Source organism: Ovis aries, chromosome 12 (genome assembly GCF_016772045.2).
Source record: "Ovis aries strain OAR_USU_Benz2616 breed Rambouillet chromosome 12, ARS-UI_Ramb_v3.0, whole genome shotgun sequence".
NCBI classification, from domain to species: domain Eukaryota; kingdom Metazoa; phylum Chordata; class Mammalia; order Artiodactyla; family Bovidae; genus Ovis; species Ovis aries.
The window spans coordinates 5,376,162-5,396,204 of NC_056065.1; the positions used below are offsets into that span (position 1 = coordinate 5,376,162).

The 20,043-nt window shown below is 36.5% G+C and overlaps 1 pseudogene; it reads right to left on the reverse strand.

Annotated features, from left to right (window-relative positions):
* Positions 1-5,352: 5,352 nt before the first annotated feature.
* LOC114117321 (complement factor H-like) overlaps positions 5,353-20,043 on the reverse strand; it is a 37,939-nt pseudogene continuing 23,248 nt past the window's right edge.

Genomic DNA, 20,043 nt, shown 5'->3' on the forward strand with positions numbered 1-20,043 from the left:
TCGCTGGCATATTGATTGCAGCACTTTCACAGCATCATCTTTTAAGATTTGAAATAGCTCAACTGGGATTCCATCACCTCCACTAGCTTTGTTGAAATAGTGCTATTCTTTTAGCCAAAACAGCAAAGCTAGCTTCGACATTCAGAGATTAAATAAATTATCTGAATTATGTGCTACGAAGTGGCATATCCAGGAATAGAATTCAGTGTGTCAGCCCCTGGAAGTTGAATCCTCTTGTCCTGGAAATGTTTTAATTGGAATCTGTCACAGAAAGAAACTGGATTATTAAAAAAGATATCATAACCTCAGAATAGTGACAAGGATTTAGAAATTGTCTGTTTTGGTCCATTTCCTACATTGTATCATTAGGAATCTGAAATAGAAAGTGCAAGTAACTTGCTCAAAGATAAACAGATTTTTCCATTCATCTTTAATGAGATATAGGTTAATTGAAATTCAAATATGTTCTAATGCCCTAAACACACATTGAAAGGTCTGTGAATGGAGGTAGCTATATTTTGACCTGACTGGTCTTTAAGAAATTTGTCCTCTCATTAAAATGATGGGCTTAATTAGGGGCTTTTGTTCTCAATGCCTGGTTTTGTTTTTATACGCCACAATAGCTGGCATAAGAAGAACTTGTAGAAGCGGATTGGTAAATATTGTGATTGATACAAGGGCAGAGAGGGATCTTACAGTTTTTCCACCAACCCATATTAGCCTTGTACAACAAATGAGAGGGCACTGGGAAGGACAAAAATCTAGATATAATATAAATTATTACTATACTTTTTTCATAGAAGTGCCAAAAAAGAAAGAGTAAAGGGAAATCTGTCAATAGACTGAGGCTCAGGAAATCTTTCCTACCTGTAAGAAGAAGGTATAGATTGGGTTGACTTTCTAGCAAATATGTGAGTGGGTTAGTCAATACTAATATTAATACTAAAAACTCTATACTGGATAGCCAACAGTGAAAATAAGAGACCAACTAAAGGATTCCAATAAGGTCCTTAGTCTCCAGATATAATACCTTAAATGTCCAGAATACAGTTGAAAATCACTCATCATACCAAAAGTCATGAAAGCCCGAACAGAAAGAAAACAATCAACAGAAGACAACACTGAGATGACATAGACTGAAATTACTGTATAGTGGTTTTTAAAAATCTAATCCAACTGATAGACCTGGAAAATAGGTTAGTTTACTAAAAGACCAGACAAGAAGGCTCAATAATATATTGCAAATGGCAGAAGGATAAGTAAATTTAAATATAAGCTAACTTTGAAAATAGTCTGAAAGGAAAATGTACAGAGCTTCAAGGACCCATGAGAAATAAGATTGTGAAAGCAAAAATAAAGAAAATGAGATAAAAGAATAATGGCTGAGTCCCCTGTGCCTGTGATGACCTGAATGGCAAAGAAATCCAGAAGATAGGGGATATACATATATGTATAGCTGATTCACTATAATGTATAGCAGAAACAAACACAACATTGTAAAACAAATACTTTTTAAATTATTAAAAATAAATAATGTCTGAAATTTCTCAAATAGGGCATAAGATACAAATCTATATATTAAAACTGCTGAGTGAATTCCAAACAGGATAAATCCTAAAAATTAATGTCAAGATACATCATAATCAGTAGCAAACTCTTGTGATGATTAGAGCTTTGTAGTATAGTCTCAAGTCAGGATGTGTCATTCCTCCAACTCTGTTTTTGTTTCTGAAGATTGTTTTGGCTCTTTGGGGTCTTTTGCATCTCCATACAAATTTTAAGTTTTTTTATTTGTTTGTTTGTTTTAGTTCTGTGAAAAATGCCATTGGTGATTTGATAGGCATTGCATTAAATCTATAGGTTGCCTTGGGTAGTATAGTCATTTTGACAATATTGATTCTTCCCGTTGAAGAACATAGTATATCTTTCCATCTGTGTCTTCTTCCATTATTTAATCAGTGTCCTGTAGTTTTCAGATTACAGGTCATTTGTCTCCTTAGGTAGGTTTATTAGTAGGTATTTTATTCTTCTCCAGAGAAGACATATAGATGGCCAAGAGGTACATGAAAATATTCAATATCACTAATTAATAGAAAAATTAAAATAAAAACTACAATACAACATCACCTAACATCAGTCAGAATGATTATCATTAAAAAGTCACCAACAATATACTGGAGAGGGTGTGGAGAGAAGGCAACCCTCCTACACTGTTGGTGGGAATGCAAATTGGTACAGTCAGTATGGAGAACATTATGTAGGTTCCCTAAAAAACTAAAAATAGAAGTAGTATGTGACCCTGCAGTCCCACACCTGGGCATATATCTGGAGAAAAACATGGCTCAAAATGCCATATGTTCCCCAGTGTTCATTGCAGCACTGTTTACAATAGCCAAGATATGAAACATGGAATCAGTCAAAACGTCCATCAGCAGAGAAATGGATGAAGAGGATGTGAGATATATATATGTGTATATATGTATATATATATAGGGGTTCCCTGATAGTTCAGTTGGTAAAGAATCTGCCTGCAATGTAGGCGACCCCAGTTCAATTCCTGGGTTGGGAAGATCTGCTGGAGAAGGAAAAAGCTACCCACTCCAGCGTTGTGGCCTAGAGAACTCCATGGACTCTATAGTTCATGGGGTCATATTGTCACCCTGCTTATTTAACTTCTATGCAGAATACATCTTGAGAAATATGTATCTTAATAACTAAAAATGTGTATCTTAATAACATATATATATAATGAAATATTAGTCAATCATTAAAAGAAATGAAATAATGTCATTTGCAACAATATGGATGGACCTAGAGACTGTCATACTGAGTGAAGTTAAGTCAGACAGAGAAAGAGAAAAATCATATGATATCCCTTATAAGTGGAATCTTAAAAGAAATGATACAAATGAACTTATTTACAGAACAGAAAATGATTCATAGGCTTAGAGAAGGAACTTATGGTTGCTGGGATGAACGACAGGGGAAGGGACAGTTAGGGAGTCTGGGATGGACATGCTCACATTGCTATATTTGAAATGGATGACCAGTAAGGACCTACTGTATAGCCAGGGAGCTCTGCTCAATGTAATGTGACAACCTGGGTGGGAGGGGAGTTTGAAGGAGAATGGATACATGTATCTATATGGTTGAGCCCCTTTGCTGTTCACCTGAAGCTAGCAGGACATTGTTAATTGATATACCCTAATACAAAATAAAAAGTTAAAAAGGTACATCATAATCAAATTGCTAGAAATTTCAGGAGAAAATCTCAGTAACTCTTGATAGATATTATGCCATACTTGAAAAAATGTTCAAACATCAGCATCAGTAGAGTTTTCATCCATCACCGTAGAGCCAGGAAGAAGTGACAACAGTTTTCCAATGCTGGATGAAAAGAGCTGGCAACTCCAAATACTATAATGAGTGAACTATCCTTTAAGAATAAAAGGAGGAAAAAAAGAAAAAAGAATAAAAGGAAAAAAAAAAGTCATTCCTGGGCAAAAGAAAACAGAGAATCTTTCTCCAGCAGACCTGTACTTGAAGAATTCTTCAAATGGAAAGCAAAACAGAAAAAGGATTGAGATTTTAGGTAGGAAAAAACAATGGAATTGATTTTTTAAAATATGGGCAAATATATTAAGACTATAATTTCCCTACTGATTTTATTAGATTATGAATGTGCAAAATTATCATTTGATATGGTGCTCAATGGATGTTGAGCATACTACAGACATTTATGTTAAAAACTTGGGGAGTATAAATAAATGTAAATGGAAGGAAGCTTCCCACATTTCACTTGAGGTGGTAAAACATCAGCAACAGCAGGGAGTGATAAGCTACCTTTGTGTATCTTAATAACTAATGCAACTACTAATAAAACCATGTAAAGCAATGCAGATGTATCACAGTTAAATTATTTTATAATGTTCAAAAATTCACAGGGAGGACAAGAAAACAAAATGGGATTGAGAAACAGAGGAAACACATATAAAACAACAGTAAAATGGCAGACATTATCCCTAAAATAGTTAATAGTTATTTAAAATGTAAATGTTCTAAATAGATCAATTAAAAGATCAAAAACGGCAGGGTGGACACATAAACAAGTCTGAGCTGTATGCTGTGTACAAGAAAGTCACTTCAAACATGAAAATGTGTCAAGTGGAAGACTGCCAAAAATACACACCAGGCAAAAGTTAACTTGAAAAACTAGAAGTGATTTATGTATTTCTCCCTTCCTGAACTCTAAACACTGAAGTGTCCCAGGACCAAGATTCAGACTCTTTATGCTTATGTGTACACGAATTCTCTGAATGACTTCAGCTAGTCACATACTTTTAAATATCACCCATATGTGAAGATCCCCAATTTATGTCACATTTTGTGGCCAGGCCCTGGCTGCCTATTCCATGTCTCAAAGCAGAATTTACTGGGCTATATTTAAAATGGCTGGGCTCCAATTTCTTGGGCTCCAATTTCCAGCATTGGAAAACTGTTGTCACTTCTTCCTGGCTCTATGGTCATGGATGAAAGCTTTATTGATGCTGATGTTTGAGCACTTTTTCCAAAAAAGTATGGCATAATATCTATCAAAAGTCAAATGTACTTATACGAGTCAAATATATCTTTAACACATTTATTCTTCAAGAAGTAACTGTTAATAATTAAGATAGGAAATGTTCCATGATGCCAACTGTTCATGTCTTGCTAACTCTTTCATCAGTGAAGTGAAGTGAAGTGAAGTGAAAATTGCTCATTCATGTCTGACACTTTGAAACCCCAAGGACTATACACACTTCATGGAATTCTTCAGGCCAGAATATTGGAGTGGGTAGCCTTTCTCTTCTCCAGGGGATCTTTCCAACCCAGGAATCAAACCAAGGTCTACCGCATTGCAGGCAGATTATTTACCAGCTGAGCCACAGGGGAAGTCAAAGAATACTGGAGTGGGTAGCCTATCCCTTCTTTAGCAGATCTTCCCAATTCAGGAATGGAACTGGGGTCTCCTGCATTGCAAGCGGATTCTTTACCAATTGAGCTATCAGGAAAGTCCAACTCTTTCATAAAATAAATGTCAAATAATTATTCAGTTCACAATAGAACTGGATTTTAAGCACCGTCTTTTCTTCTTAGAATATGCAATTGTGGCTTTTTAAATTTATTTTTTATTTTTAAATATAAATTTATTTATTTTAATTGGAGGTTAATTACTTTACAATATTGTATTGATTTTGCCATACACACCATCTTTAAATGAATTAATTTAAAAAATAAAATTATTACAGAAAAGTTACTTCATCATATATTTATAATAACAGATTTTTGTCCCTAATATGTATTCTAAATTGATTATAGGGATGGATAAGATACTCTACCACTGCACTGAGGTGGTTTTGCCCAAGTTCCATTTAAACATATCACATCTATCTCCCCTAAAAGGTCATAATCCCTAGTGCATTCATAATGTACTCTCTCACCACTCTGATATCTAGACTCCAGATTTTGTATAATACCATTTTCCAATTGAGGTGGATTCACACAGGAAGCATCTGAATAGAAAGGAAAAAAAGCATCTCTAATATAATGATCATCATGAACAGCAAGGAGGAAATGGGATGTCAAATATATTCCATGGTTGTTTAGATTCAATAGTTAATCTGTCATGAAAGACTGCTAGTTTTAATCAGTTTACATGTAAGATTAAGGGAAAGGAAATAAAGCAATGTTTTTCAGTATGACTTAAGTTTCTGTATCTTAAATCTCTCCCTTATCCTTCACTAGAAATTTGATACACATTTTTTTAGGCCAGAGAAAATAAGAGCTTTTCTAGACATCTCTTTCTTAAGGATAGTAACATAATAATTATAAAGTATATAAATTCAATATGAATATACAAGCCATAAGAAAAACATAATAAAAAGATCACTTGACATTAGGATTTGGTTTACATTCATCCTGTTTAAGAGCTGTAACTTAGTATGCCACTATGGAGAACAGTGTGGAGATGCCTTACAAAACTGGAAATAGAACTGCCATATGACCCTACTGCTGGGCATACACGCTGAGGAAACCAGAACTGAAAGAGATACGTGTACTGCAGTGTTCATTGCAGCACTGTTTACAATAGCCAGGATGTGGAAGCAACCTGGATGTCCATCGGCAGATGAATGGGTAAGAAAGCTGTGGTGCATATACACAATGGAATATTACTCAGCCATTAAAAAGAATGCATTTGAATCAGTTCTAATGAGATGGATGAAACTGGAGCCTATTATGCAGAGTGAAGTAAGTCAGAAAGAAAAACACCAATACAGTATCAGTTCATTTAAGTCGCTCAGTTTGTCCAACTCTTTGCAACCCCATGAACTGCAGCAGGCCAGGCCTTCCTGTCCATCACCAACTCCCGGAGTCCACTCAAACTCATGTCCATTGATGGCATCAGTGATGCCATCCAACCATCTCATCCTCTGTCCTCCCCTTCTCCTCCTGCCTTCAATCTTTCCCAGCATTGAGGTCTTTTCCAGTGAGTCAGCTCTTCGCATCAGGTGGCTAAAGTATTGGAGTTTCAGCTTCAACATCAGTGAACACCCAGGACTGATCTCCTTTAGGATGGACTGGTTGGATCTCCTTGCAGTCCAAGGGACTCTCAAGAGTCTTCTCCAACACCACAGTTCAAAAGAATCATTCTTAAGTGCTCAGCTTTCTTTATAGTCCAACTCTCACATCCATACATGAACACTGAAAAAACCATAGCCTTGACTAGATGAACCTTTGTTGGCAAAATAATGTCTCTGATTTTTAATATTCTGTCTAGGTTGGTGATAACTTTCCTTCCAAGGAGTAAACGTATTTTAATTTCATGGCTGCAACCACCATCTGCAGTGATTTTCGAGCCCCCCAAAATAAAGTCAGCCAGTTTCCACTGTTTCCCCATCTATTTCCCATGAAGTGATGGGACCAGATGCCATGATCTTAGTTTTCTGAATCTTGAGCTTTAAGCCAACTTTTTCACTCTCCTCTTTTACTTTCATCAAGAGGCTCTTTAGCTCTTCTTCACTTTCTATCATAAGGGTGGTGTCATCTGCATATCTGAAGTTATTGATATTTCTCCCAGCAATACTAACACATATATATGGAATTTAGAAAGATGGTAATGATGATATTCTATGTGAGACAGCAAAAGAGACACGGAAGTATAGAACAGTCTTTTGGACTCTGTGGGAGAAGGCGAGGGTGGGGTGATTTGAGAGAATAGCATTGAAACATGTATATTATCATATGTGAAACAGATCACCAGTCCAGGCTGATGCATGAGACAGGGTGGTCAGGGCTGGTGCACTGGGTTGACCCTGAGGGATGGGGAGGGAGGTGGGGGGGGTTTCAGGATGGTAAACACATGTACACCCATGGCTGATTTATGTCAATGTACGGCAAAACCCACCACAATATTGTAAAGTAATTAGCCTCCAATTAAAATAAATTAATTAAAATTTAAAAAGAGCTGTAACTTTAGGTCCTTAGAAAAACAAACATAGTAAGTAGTTCTTTAGAAACTTAATTAAGAATTAACACACTCTGAACAATATCATAGTTGAAGGGAGAAGGTGATTAATTAAAAGATCCAAACATAAGATATAGAAAAATAAGTGTAATTTTACAAAATGACCCTTTAATGATAATGAGCTTAATGGTAAATGCTTAAGGACACCCTAGTGAGTGATGTGTAATTCCTCAGTGAGATCCAGAGCATGTAAGGCTGTTGCCATGGCTTCTAGACTGAAATGTGCACAGAATCCCTTGGGAATCATTAAGATAGTGTCAGAATTGCAGTCCCAGTGGTTTTGATTCATCAGATCTCAGTGACCCTGTGAAACTGCTTGCATATCTAACAGTTTACAGAATATGCTGAGATTGCTGTGCCTGGACCGTGTACTGGGCTATAGAATTATTGGGCTATAGACTGACCACTGAGTACACAGTTCCATCCTTTTTTATGTGTGTGAGCATGCTCAGATGCTCATTCGTGTCTGACTCTTTGTGACCTCATGAACTCTAGCCCACCAGGCTCCTCTATTCATAAAATTCTCTGGCAAGAATACTGGAGTGGGTTTTCATTTCTTCCTCCAGGGGATCTTCCCAACCCAGGGATCAAAACCATGTCTCATACACTGTCAGGCAGATTCTTTACCACTAGTGCCACCTGGGAAACTCTCATACCTTTTTATGTTCAGGCGTAAACCTTCTTTGACCTGGCTTAAGAATAATCTATGTCTTTTTAATGATGGTGGAGGCAATTTTCCTCACTGTGTTTCTTAATATATTTTAATACATAAATTAAAAAATCTTGCCTAAGTACTTCTGCATGCTGGCCTTCCTGTTCATTTTCTGTTAATACACTGTATAATATTGTATCCATCCAGCTGATAATATGGCCAACATTTACAAGCCACTTCTGATCTACACGATTTCGTTTCTCAGCCTATGAGGACTGCATCATCAAAGCTGGGCAAGTTAACACAATCTGTATCTGAAAGAAAAAGAATATTTGTTTAATACCTCTTTAAACATACATACAGGCCAATAATTATATTTCAGAAAAAAAAGATACATATCAAACCAACGAATATTGTATAATATTTCTCTTATAACTTAAATGTCAGAAATCTTGACTCAGTCACATTGACTGTCTCTATATTCATCAAAATTACGACATGGGAATGGTGATGTTCTAAGAGAGAGGAATGCATACGTCTCATATTTAAATTATTTTTCCCAATTGCAAGTCATCTACATTATGAATGTGTTTATATTTCTTGCTTCTATCAAATCTGTTACCTTGAATTCTGTTAAATATCTTAGAAAACTGCATGTTATAAAGAAATTATTGATAAATTAATAACAAATGGAGTAGTGATAAGACTGATGAGCAGCTGTCAGCCATGATAAAGGAACAGAGACAAGAAATCCGAGAATGTATATCAGAGGATGTCCAAACTACATCCAAGATTATGTGAAAGTGAGATAATTTAGCTAGTGTTACCAAACTTTTATTATTTAGCTGGTTAAGATAAGACAATTTGAGACAACCAAACTTTTACTATTACTAGAGTTATTAATTCAATTCAAAACTTTCCATAGATACCTTGTTAGATTCTAGAATTAGTGGTTAGTTTCATATTTATACTATTTATGCTATGAATTAAAGATATTTGTCAGCCTTATAATAGAATGAAAAACACTATACGTATGCATTCTGGTGAACGGGAGCATTTTCCTCCTAAATGTCCTATAGATGGATACGAGTCCCTCTATCCCAAACCCCTCATCACTGTTGTAAGTAACTTCTCCATATTGGTAACTGTCTCTCTAATGAGATATAGCACCATTCTAAATATAAGGTGGAAGTCCACAAGGGGGTCCTAGGAATACATGAGAGAATGATTTCATGTTTCACTAACTCTGAAACTTACTTTGATGAACTGCTCATCATATTTGGTAGTTTTATTTGAAAATAGTGAATGATTATACTATAACTTCTAGAAAATCAGAGAAAAGTTCAAGAATATGTCCTGAAATTACCATTCTGGTGTTTGCCCAACCATCCCCTTGAGCACAAACTTGAAACTAACAGCACTGATATATAAAAGAGACTATCAATGCTTCTCTAATCAATCATGAGTAATAAAAAAAAAACACATTAGGACTTCGTCACCTTAGGAAAAGTACTATATATTGTAAGAAATTAAAAGGGACATTGTAGGAAGAACATAAGAAATTTTTCAGAAAAAAACTTCGTGGCAATGCAAATGCTTCAAATTCTATGAATAGGTAGGACTATGAATATGTTATATGAATAGTTAGGTTTACTTTTATTACACATGCAGTGCTAATATTACAAAAAAATTGCCAGATTGAAAACTGATTCTATATGGAACCAATTAAATTAACACAAATGATTAATTGGAATATGTAAAAATCAATTAAGTGTATAAACATAGAAATTACATATTAAAACTTAAAAGTGTTAGTCATTCAGTCATTTTCAACTCTTTGCGACTCCATAGACTGTAGCCCACCAGACTCCTCTGCACATGGAATTTGCCAGGCAAGAGTACTAGAGTGGGTTGCCATGTCCTTCTCCAGGGGATTTCTCGACCCAGGGATTGAACCCAGGTCTCCCACATTGCAGGCATATTCTTTACTATTTGAGCTACCCTGGTACATTAATTCCTAAATGACTTATAAATAAATAAATGATTTGATATATTTAGAAATCTGAAGGAACCTGTCTCATGACTTTGATTGCAATTGATTAGTTTCAATGAATGATACTGAATATAGAAATTTGGTTTGCATACTGTCCTCACCTATACACTGAGGGGAAGAGCTCCACTTTCCCATATAGCATGTTATTCCATCTTCTTCAAATATCCTGAAGCCTTCTTCACAAATATAACTTAACTTGGTGCCATGTGCATATAGCCTTGGTTCATGTCATGTGTTTCTCTCCTTTCTTCTGCAGAGCTAGATGATTTAATGGTTCCACAGTCTATTTGAGGTGGTTGAAAACAGAATTTTTTTCTACATGAAGAACAGAGATCAAAGGGTGAAGTATAAATATAACGTTTAAATTAAATTAGAATAAGTTGAACAAGTTAGAGTTTTAAGACTGACAAATAATTGAAACTTGCAATCCATCTGTCTCCATAAATACTCTTGTACTATCCACTTGTTCAACATGCCCCTGCATTCTTTTTTTTAATGAATTTTTTATTGAAATGTTGGATGTTTAACAGTATGTTAACTTCAGGTGTGCTACAAAATCATTTGGCTTTTACATACATTATAAAATGACTACCAGTATCTAGTAAAAATCTGTCCCTATACAAAGTTATTACAATGTTATTGACCATATTCTGTATGCTGTATTGCTGGGGTCCAGCCCCGGTGGATCCAGGGTGATTCGAAGGTGGGGGGGGGCGGAGTCGGCATCTTTGGAAAAATACATATTTAATCACAGATATAGAGAGATTAGAAATGGATAGTGTAGTAGGAAGATTAGTGGAGAAAAGGAGGCTGAATAACTTGGATTACGTGGAATAGCATCCATGCTCCAGATGGGAATTCAGCCAGAAAAACAGGAGCAAGAAAGGAGCGACATGGGGGAATCAGTCTTTCCGGAAACTGATTCGATTTCTTTATTTTTGGGTTTGCTTATATACCTTTTGTTACACATAGGGATGAATACAGAGTCACGCGGGGGTCAGCAGTCCTGACCTTTATCAAAATCAGGTGCTTCACATAAATGTATAAAAAGGTACATCATCTTCTGGCCATGAGTGAGACCTGCTGACATTTTATGATCCTTTCTTTCTGACAACCAAAAAACTTATTTCTTCCAAGGGTGTTTTTTCTTAAACCAGGCACCACCCTCCAAATAAAGTTACATTCCTATAGGGTGAGGGTGTAGTGAGCTACAATCAAGAAAGGAATTTATTTAACCCAAGGTTAACATGATTAGTCTTAAAGGTTAATACTTATTTCTCCTATATGCTTAAAGGTTAATACTTACTTCTCCTATATGTTAGTTATATTCATTATAAGGGTAGGGAACATGGAGATTTAGCAGCAAACATCAGCCCAACAAATGAAAATCCTTTCACCAATGCTCCCCTTAAGATCTATTTAGTCTTAAGATATGATAAAGTTACATTCTTACATAGCAAGGACACAGTGATTTATAACAAAGTACAGTGATCTATTACAAAAGAGAAAATCCATTAACTCAAAAAGTCTAGTATTGCTAACATCAAAAACTACTATATTTCCTTTGCTATATTCCAAATACATTGATTAATATATTCCCAGGTGCCTAAGGATATGGAGGCCTGGCGGCAATCATTGACTCAACAAGAAGAAAAAGTCCTATGCTAATTAAGACTCTCAAAATACTCCAAAACTCTCGGTGCTGTTTACAGTTGAGAGGTAGTAAACAATCATGTGCCTAGCGGCAGCAGCATAGATAATCCTGTCACACAAGCTAGTGTGTCAGCAGAGAGTTTTGACCTGAGACATCCTTGTCCCACCCAGAGCAGGGAATTAGTAGTGATTATTGACACAACAAATGAAGAACCCTTCACCAATATAGTTCCTAATCAATCTATTATACTAATAATTTCTAACTCCCCCAAAGAATTTACCTTTAGTAAGTCTAGAACATCTCGTGCCTCTCAGATTTGGAGGCTGTAAACAATCACGTGGCCGGACGAACCTATGCAGGTGGGCTAGATAACCTTCAGAGGAGTCCGTAATCTGAAACACTCTTGTCACGCCCAAGAATTTTTATTGCCTTGGAGCTGCACGTTTACTCCTTCTCCGAGAGAAACGGTTATGGGGGAGAGCCCCCCGTAAAGTCAGAGGTGTAGGTGAGAGCATAAAACAGACTCTGGTTTTAGGGTTAGATGCTCGGGAACAGGGGGTTTCCTGAGGCTTGATCACGCCTTTGCGTATGCCAAGCCTCCTTCCTCATGACCTTTGCCATGGGCGGAATTCCTCACGCTGGCCCCCGGCACTGTATATTATATCCCTATGGCTTCTTTATTGCATAACTGGAGTTTGTACCTCTAAATCCTCTGCATCTATTTTGCCAACCCCCACCTCCCTTCTAGCAACAACCCATAGTTCTGCACCTGTGTGAGCCTGTGTTCCTTTAATTTTGTTTGTTTTATATTTATATTTCACATATAAGTGAGAACATGTGGTATCTGTCTTTTTCTAACTGACTTACTTCACTTAGCATAAAACACACTAGACTCATTCATGTTGTTCCAAATGAAAATATTTCCTATTCTATGGCTTAGTAATAGTTCATTTTTGTGTGTGTGTTTATCCACTCATCTATCAATGGACTGTTGGCTTGCTTCCTATCCTTGCCTATTGCATGTAATGCTGCAATGAACACCAGTGCTTATATCTTTTTGGATTAGTGTTTTTGGTTCCTTTGAACAAATGCCCAGAAGTGGAATTGATAGATCATATGGCAGTTATACTTTTAACTTTTGAGTAAACTCCATACTCTTTTCCACAATGGCTCTATCAGTTTATAATTCTACCAACAGTGCACAAAGACTCCCTTTGGGCCACATTTAGCCAATACTTGCTGTTGTATTTTTTATATTAGCCATTGTGACAAGTGTGAAGGGACATCTAACTATGGTTTTAATATACATTGTCCTGAAGATTAGACAGAACTTTGTTGGCAAAGTAATGGCTCTGCTTCTGAATATGCTATCTAGCTTGGTCATAACTTTCCTTCCAAGGAGTTAATTTCATGGCTGCAATCACCATCTGCCATGATTTTGGAGCCCCCAAAAATAAAGTCTGACACTGTTTCCACTGTTTGCCCATCTATTTCCCATGAAGTGATGGGACCAGCTGCCATGATCTTCATTTTCTGAATGTTGAGCTTTAAGCTAACTTTTTCACTCTCCTCTTTCACTTTCATCAAGAGGTTTTTAGTTCCTCTTAACTTTCTGCCATAAGGGAGGTGTCATCTGCATATCTGAGGTTATTGATATTTCTCCTGGCAATCTTGATTCCAGCTTGTGCTTCTTCCAGCCCAGCATTTCTCATGATGTACTCTGCATAGAAGTTAAAGAAGCAGGGTGACAATATACAGCCTTGATGTACTCCTTTCCCTATTTGGAACCAGTCTGTTGTTCCTAACTGTTGCATCCTGACCTGCACATAGGTTTCTCAAGAAGCAGGTCAGGTGTTCTCGTATTCCCATCTCTTTCAGAAATTTCCACAGTTTATTGTGATCCACACAGTCAAAGGCTTTGGCATAGTCAATAAAGCAGAAATAGTTGTTTTTCTGGAACTCTCCTGATTTTTCAATGATCCAGCGGATGTTTGCAATTTGATCTCTGGTTCCTCTGCTTTTTCTAAAACCAGTTTGTACATCTGGGAGTTCATGGTTCACGTATTGCTGAAGCCTGGCTTGGAGAATTTTGAGCATTACTTTACTAGCATGTGAGATGAGTGCAATTGTGGGATAGTTTGAGCCTTCTTTGGCATTGCCTTTCTTTGGGACTGGAATGAAAACTGACCTTTTCCAGTCCTGTGGCCACTGTTGAGTTTTCCAAATTTGCTGGCATATTGAATGCAGCACTTTCACAGCACCATCTTTCAGGATTTGAAATAGCTCAACTGGCTATCATCTCCACTAGCTTTGTTCATAGTTATGCTTTCTAAGGCCTACTTGACTTCATATTCCAGGATAGCATATTCAAAAGCAGAGCCATTACTTGGCCAACAAAGGTCTGTCTAGTCAAAGCTATGGTTTTTCCAGTAGTCAAGTATGGATGTGAGAGTTGGACTGTGAGGAAAGCTGAGCATCAAAGAATTGATGCTTTTGAACTGTGGTGTTAGAGAAGACTCTTGAGAGTCCCTTGGACTGCAAGGAGATCCAAGCAGTCCATCCTAAAGGAGATCAGTCCTAGGTGTTCTTTGGAAGGACTGATGTTAAAGCTGTAACTCCAATACTTTGGCCACCTCATGAGAAGAGCTGACTCTTTGGAAAAGACTGTAATGCTGGGAGGGATTGGGGGCAGGAGGAGAAGCCAGTGACAGAGGATGAGATGGCTGAATGGCATCACTGACTCAATGATGTGAGTTTGAGTGAACTCCGGGAGTTGGTGATGGACAGGGAGGCCTGGCATGCTGCAATTCATGGGGTTGCAAAGAGTCAGACATGACTGAGTTACTGAACTTGGAACTTGGCCTGAAGATTAGTGATGTTGAGCATCTTTTCATGGGTCTGTTGGCCATCTCTATGTCTTCTTGGAAAAATAATCTACTTAGGTCTTCTGGCCATTTTTTTTTTTTTAGTTGAGTTGAATATCTTTTCTTTTTTTTTTTTCTGATGTTGAATTGCATGAATTCTTTGTGTAGTTTGAATATTAATTGGATATATCCTTTGTGAAATATCTTCTCCCATTCAGTAGGCTGCCTTTTTCATTTTATTGATACTTTTCTGTGCTATGGGAAAGACTTTTAGTTTGATGTACTCTTATTTTTTAACTTTTACTTTTGCTTCCCTTACCTGAGGAGACATATCCCCTCCAGTTCAATTCAATTCAATTGCTCAGTCATGTCCGACTCTTTGCAACACCATGGACTGTAGCATGCCAGGCTTCCCTGTCCATCACCAACTCCTGGAGCATGCTCAAACTCATGTCCATCGAATCAGTGATGCCATCCAACTATCTCATCGTCTGTTGACCTCTTCTCCTCCCTCCTTCAATGTTTCCCAGCATTGGGGTCTTTTCAAATGAATCAGTTCTTCACATCAGGTGGCCAAATTATTGAAGTTTCAGTTTCAGCATCAATCCTTCCAATGAATAATCAGGACAGATTTCCTTTAGGATTTAGTGGTTGGATCTCCTTGCAGTCCAAGGGACTCTCAAGAGTCTTCTCCAACACCACAGTTCAAAAACATCAATTCTTCTGCGCTCAGCTTTCTGATAGTCCAAATCTCACATCCATACTTGACTACTGGAAAAATCATAGCTTTGACTAAATAGACCTTTGTTGGTAAAGTAATGTCTCTGCTTTTTAATATGTTGTCTAGCTTGGTCATAGCTTTTCTTCCAAGGAGCAAGTGTCTTTTAATTTCATGGCTGCAGTCACCATCTGCAGTGATATCAGAGCCCCCCCTCCCCTGCCCCCCGCCAAAATAAAATCTCTCACTGTTTCCATTGTTTCCCCATCTATTCCCCATGAAGTGATGGGACTGGATGCCATGATCTTAGTTTTCTGGATGTTGAATTAAGCCAACTTTTTCACTCTCCTCTTTCACTTTCATCGTGGTCCTTTAGTTCTTCACTTTAAAACTGATGTCAAAGAGCATATTGCATATGATTTCTCTAAGAGTTTTATGGATTCAAGCGTTATAATTAAGTGTTTAATTCATTTTTAGTTTATTTTTGTATATTGTGTGGGAAAGTTAGCCAAGATTGATTCTTTTGAATGTAACTGTCCAGTTTTCCCAACACCAGTTATTAAAGAGGCAATAATTTTCCCACTATATTCTTGCCTCCTTTGTCATACATTACTTTGCCATATAATTGTGAGTATATTTCTGGGCTCTCAATTCTGTTCCATAGATATATGTGTCTGTTTCTGTGCCAGTGTCATACTATTTTAATTATCACAACTTTGTGATGGAGTTTGAAATCAAGGAGTCTTATTCTTCCAATTCCATTTTTCTTTTTGAAGATTGCCTTGGCTATTCTGGTTCTTATGTGCTTCTGTACAAATTGCAAAATTTTTTTCTTCTAATTCTGTGAAAAATGCCATTAGTAATTTAAGAGGGATTGCATTGTCTGTGGATTGCCTTGGGTAGCAAGGTTATCTTAACTATACAAATTCTTCAAATTGATGAACATGATATCTTTCCATTTGTTCTGCCATCTTCAGTTTTTTTCATCAATATCTTATAGCTTTCAGAGTACAAGTCTTTTACCTCCTTGGTTAGATTTGTTACTAGCTATTTATTCTTCTGATGCAGTTGTAAATGGGGTTGTTTTCTTGATTTCCTTTCTTAAAAATGTGATGTTCAAGCATAGAAATGTGACATATTTCTGTATCTTAATTTTTATCCTTCAAATTTAATGAATTCATTTATTAGTTCTAATAGCTTTTGATGATGTTTTCCTATGTACAGTATTATGTTATCTGTAAATAGTGCAGCTTTACTTTTTTCTTTGCAATTTGAATTCCTTTAATTTATTTTTTCATGTGATTGCTGTGTCTAGGACTTACAATACCATGTTGAATAAAAGTGGAGAGTTTGGGCATCCTCATCTTTCCCCTGGTTTTTAGGAAATGCCCCTCAGCTTTTCACTGTTGAATGAAATGTTGGCTGGATGTTTCTCATATGTGGCCTTTATTATGTTTAGGTATGTTTCCCCACTACCCACTACATGGAAAGCTTTAACAGAAACAGGTATTGAATTTTATCAAAAGTTTTGCTTGCATCTATTGAGATAATTATATTATTTTTATTTCTCAATTTGTTGGTAAATATCACATTGATTCGCTGATATTGAAACATACTTGAATCCCTGAGAGAAGTCAAAGTTGCTCATGGTGTGTAATCCTTTCAATGTATTGTTGAATTTGGTTTGCTAATATTTGATTTAGAATTTTTATACCTATGTTCATAAATGATATGGACAGAAATTTTCTTTTTATGTAACGTCTTTGGTTTTGGCATCAGGATGATGATACTGACCTTGCAGAAGAAGTTCAGAAGTGTCCTTCCTCTTCAATTTCTTTTGGGACTATCTTTTTTTCTATCATTTTTATTTATTTATTCTTTTTATTTATTTTAATTGGAGGTTAATTACTTTACAACTATTTTGGGAAGAATAAGTGTTAACTCATTTGTAAATGGCAGAATTCACCGGTGAATCTGTTTGCTTATGGATTTTTGTTTCTTGGGTTTTCAAAATACTGATTCAATTTTAACATCAGTAATCAGTCCGTTTGTATCGTTTATTTTTTTCCTGATTTAGTTTTGAGAAATTGCATATTTCAAGGAATTTATCAGTTTCTTCTCAATTGTCCATTTTATTTGTGTGTAATTTTCACAGTAATCTCTTTTAATTCTCTATATTTCTGGGGCATTTCCTCATTTGTTTCTAATTTTATTGATTCAAACCCTCCTCTTTTTCTTGATGAATCTTTCTAAATGTTTAGCAACTGTATTTATCTTTTAAAATGGTTAGTTCTTGGTTTCATTGATATTTTCTGTTTAGTCTCTATTTCATTCATTATCTTCTGATCTTTATTGTTTCTTTCCTTCTACAAACTTTAGGTTATGTTTATATTTATCATTCTAGTTTCTTTAGATTTATATTAGATGCTTATTTGAGATATTTCTTCTTTTCTGAGATAGGCTTGTATCACTATAAATTTCCCTCTTAGAATTGCTTTTGTTGAGTCTCATACACATTGGATCATTTTATTTCCATTTTCACTTGTTTGCAGGTATTTTTTATATTGTCTTTGATTTCTTCAGAGACCCCTTGGTTATTTTGTAACATATTTTTTAACCTCTAGCTGTTTGTACTTCTGGCAGTTTTTATTTTTTTCCCCGATAGTTGATTTTCAGTCTTGTACATTTGTACAACAAAAGACTCTTGTTATGATTTCCATGTTCTAATAACTCTATATTTCTGTTCCCCACCTCACATTTTATATCCATTTGTTTTGAGTTTCTGTTAAGTATTTATTGTTGATACAAATAACGTTACTGTTTTTATTTTCTAATCTTCCCACTAGCACCTACTACCTTTACTGTAAGTTTGCTTTTACTAGTAAACTTCTTTCTTTTGTAACTTTCTTATGTCTAGTTGGAGTCTTTACTTTTCAGCTTAGAAAGTCTCTTTCATATCTCTTGTAAAGTGAGTTTGATGATGATGAACACATTATTTGCAGATCTCTAAAATTGTTGATCTATCCTATGATAGTCTTGCTGGATATGGTAGTTTTGGTTATAAATTTTTTTTTCCCTTTCATCACTTTGTGTATGTTGCGTCACTCCCTTGTGGCCTGCAAAGTTTCTGCAGAAACTGCTGATGGTCTTATGAGTCCCATTGTATGTAACTAGTGGCTTTTCTCAGGATGCTTTTAAGATTCTCTATTTTATTTTTTTCCTATTTAAATTACAATGTGCTTTGATTAGATCTCTTTGGTTAATCTTATTTGGGAATCTGATTTTCAGGCCTGCGTCTGTTTTGTTCTCTAGGTTAGAAAGTCTCAACTATTATTTCTTCAAATAAGACTGTCTCTCTCCATTTGGGATTCCTATAATGAGAATCTTGCTGCATTTGCTGTTGCCTGGATATCCCTTAATATACTCATTTTTAAAAATTCTTTCTTTTTCTTGTGCTATTTGGGTAGTTTCCACTACCCTGTCTTCAGATCACTGATCTATTCTTTTGAATCCTCTAATCTGCTGTTGATTTCATCTAGTGTATTTTTCACTTCAGCTATTACATTATTTATCTCTATTTTAAATGTTCTACCTTTTTCTTAAAATTCTCACTGTTTTCATCCATTCTTCTCCAGAGTTTATTGAGCATCTTTATGGTCATTACCTTTAATGCTTTACTGGGTAGATTGCATATCTCCATTTTGTTTAGTGTTATTTTCTGAGATTTCATCTTGTTCCTTCTTTTAGAATGTATTTCTTTGTCTCTTCATTTTAGCTAATTCTATGTGCTTTCTTGTAAGATTGGGCATGTTCCTGAGGTTGGAGAGGTGGTCTTCTGTAGGAAAAGTCTTATGTAGGGAGCCTGAAGCCTGCTCCCCTCTGCAGGATCTGTACAGCAGATATAAACACTATAGGGATGTCCTTCTCTTGTAGCAAGCCCAACTACTGTGGGGACACTGGTAAGCAGGGCTAGCACTCCAACCTGGTCGGCTGTCAGTGCATTCTGCAGTGGCTGCAGCCTACTATTTGGCAGGATGACATCCTGGGAAAGCCTGCTGCAGGGCCCTAAGGTACCTGGGCTGGTGTTGTCATATGCAGGAACAGGATGAGATCCACGTGTAGCAGCTGGGGCCCAGTGGGGCCTGCGGTTGGCACTGTCATACTCATGGGTTTGTAAGCCCTGGTGCTAGTAATCTACAAGGAGAACTCCAAAGTGGCACTTGGCAGTGGCGTTTTCATAGTAAAATGAGCTTTCATAATGGCTCGCGCCAGCATCTATGTCCCCAAAATTGCACCCCGCCCCCCAACTCTCTGGGAGGTTCACAAAGACCAGCAAGTCAGTCTAATCCAGGCTTCTTTCCAATTACTGCCTCTGCCTTGGAACATGGAGCATGTGAGATTTTTGTGTGACTATTAAGAACAGAATCTCTGTTTCCTATAACCCTCTGGCTTTCCTGTATACAAGCTACACTGTACTTTTATGTCAGATATTCTGGGGACTCATCTTCCAGGTCAACAACTCCCATACCAAGGAGACA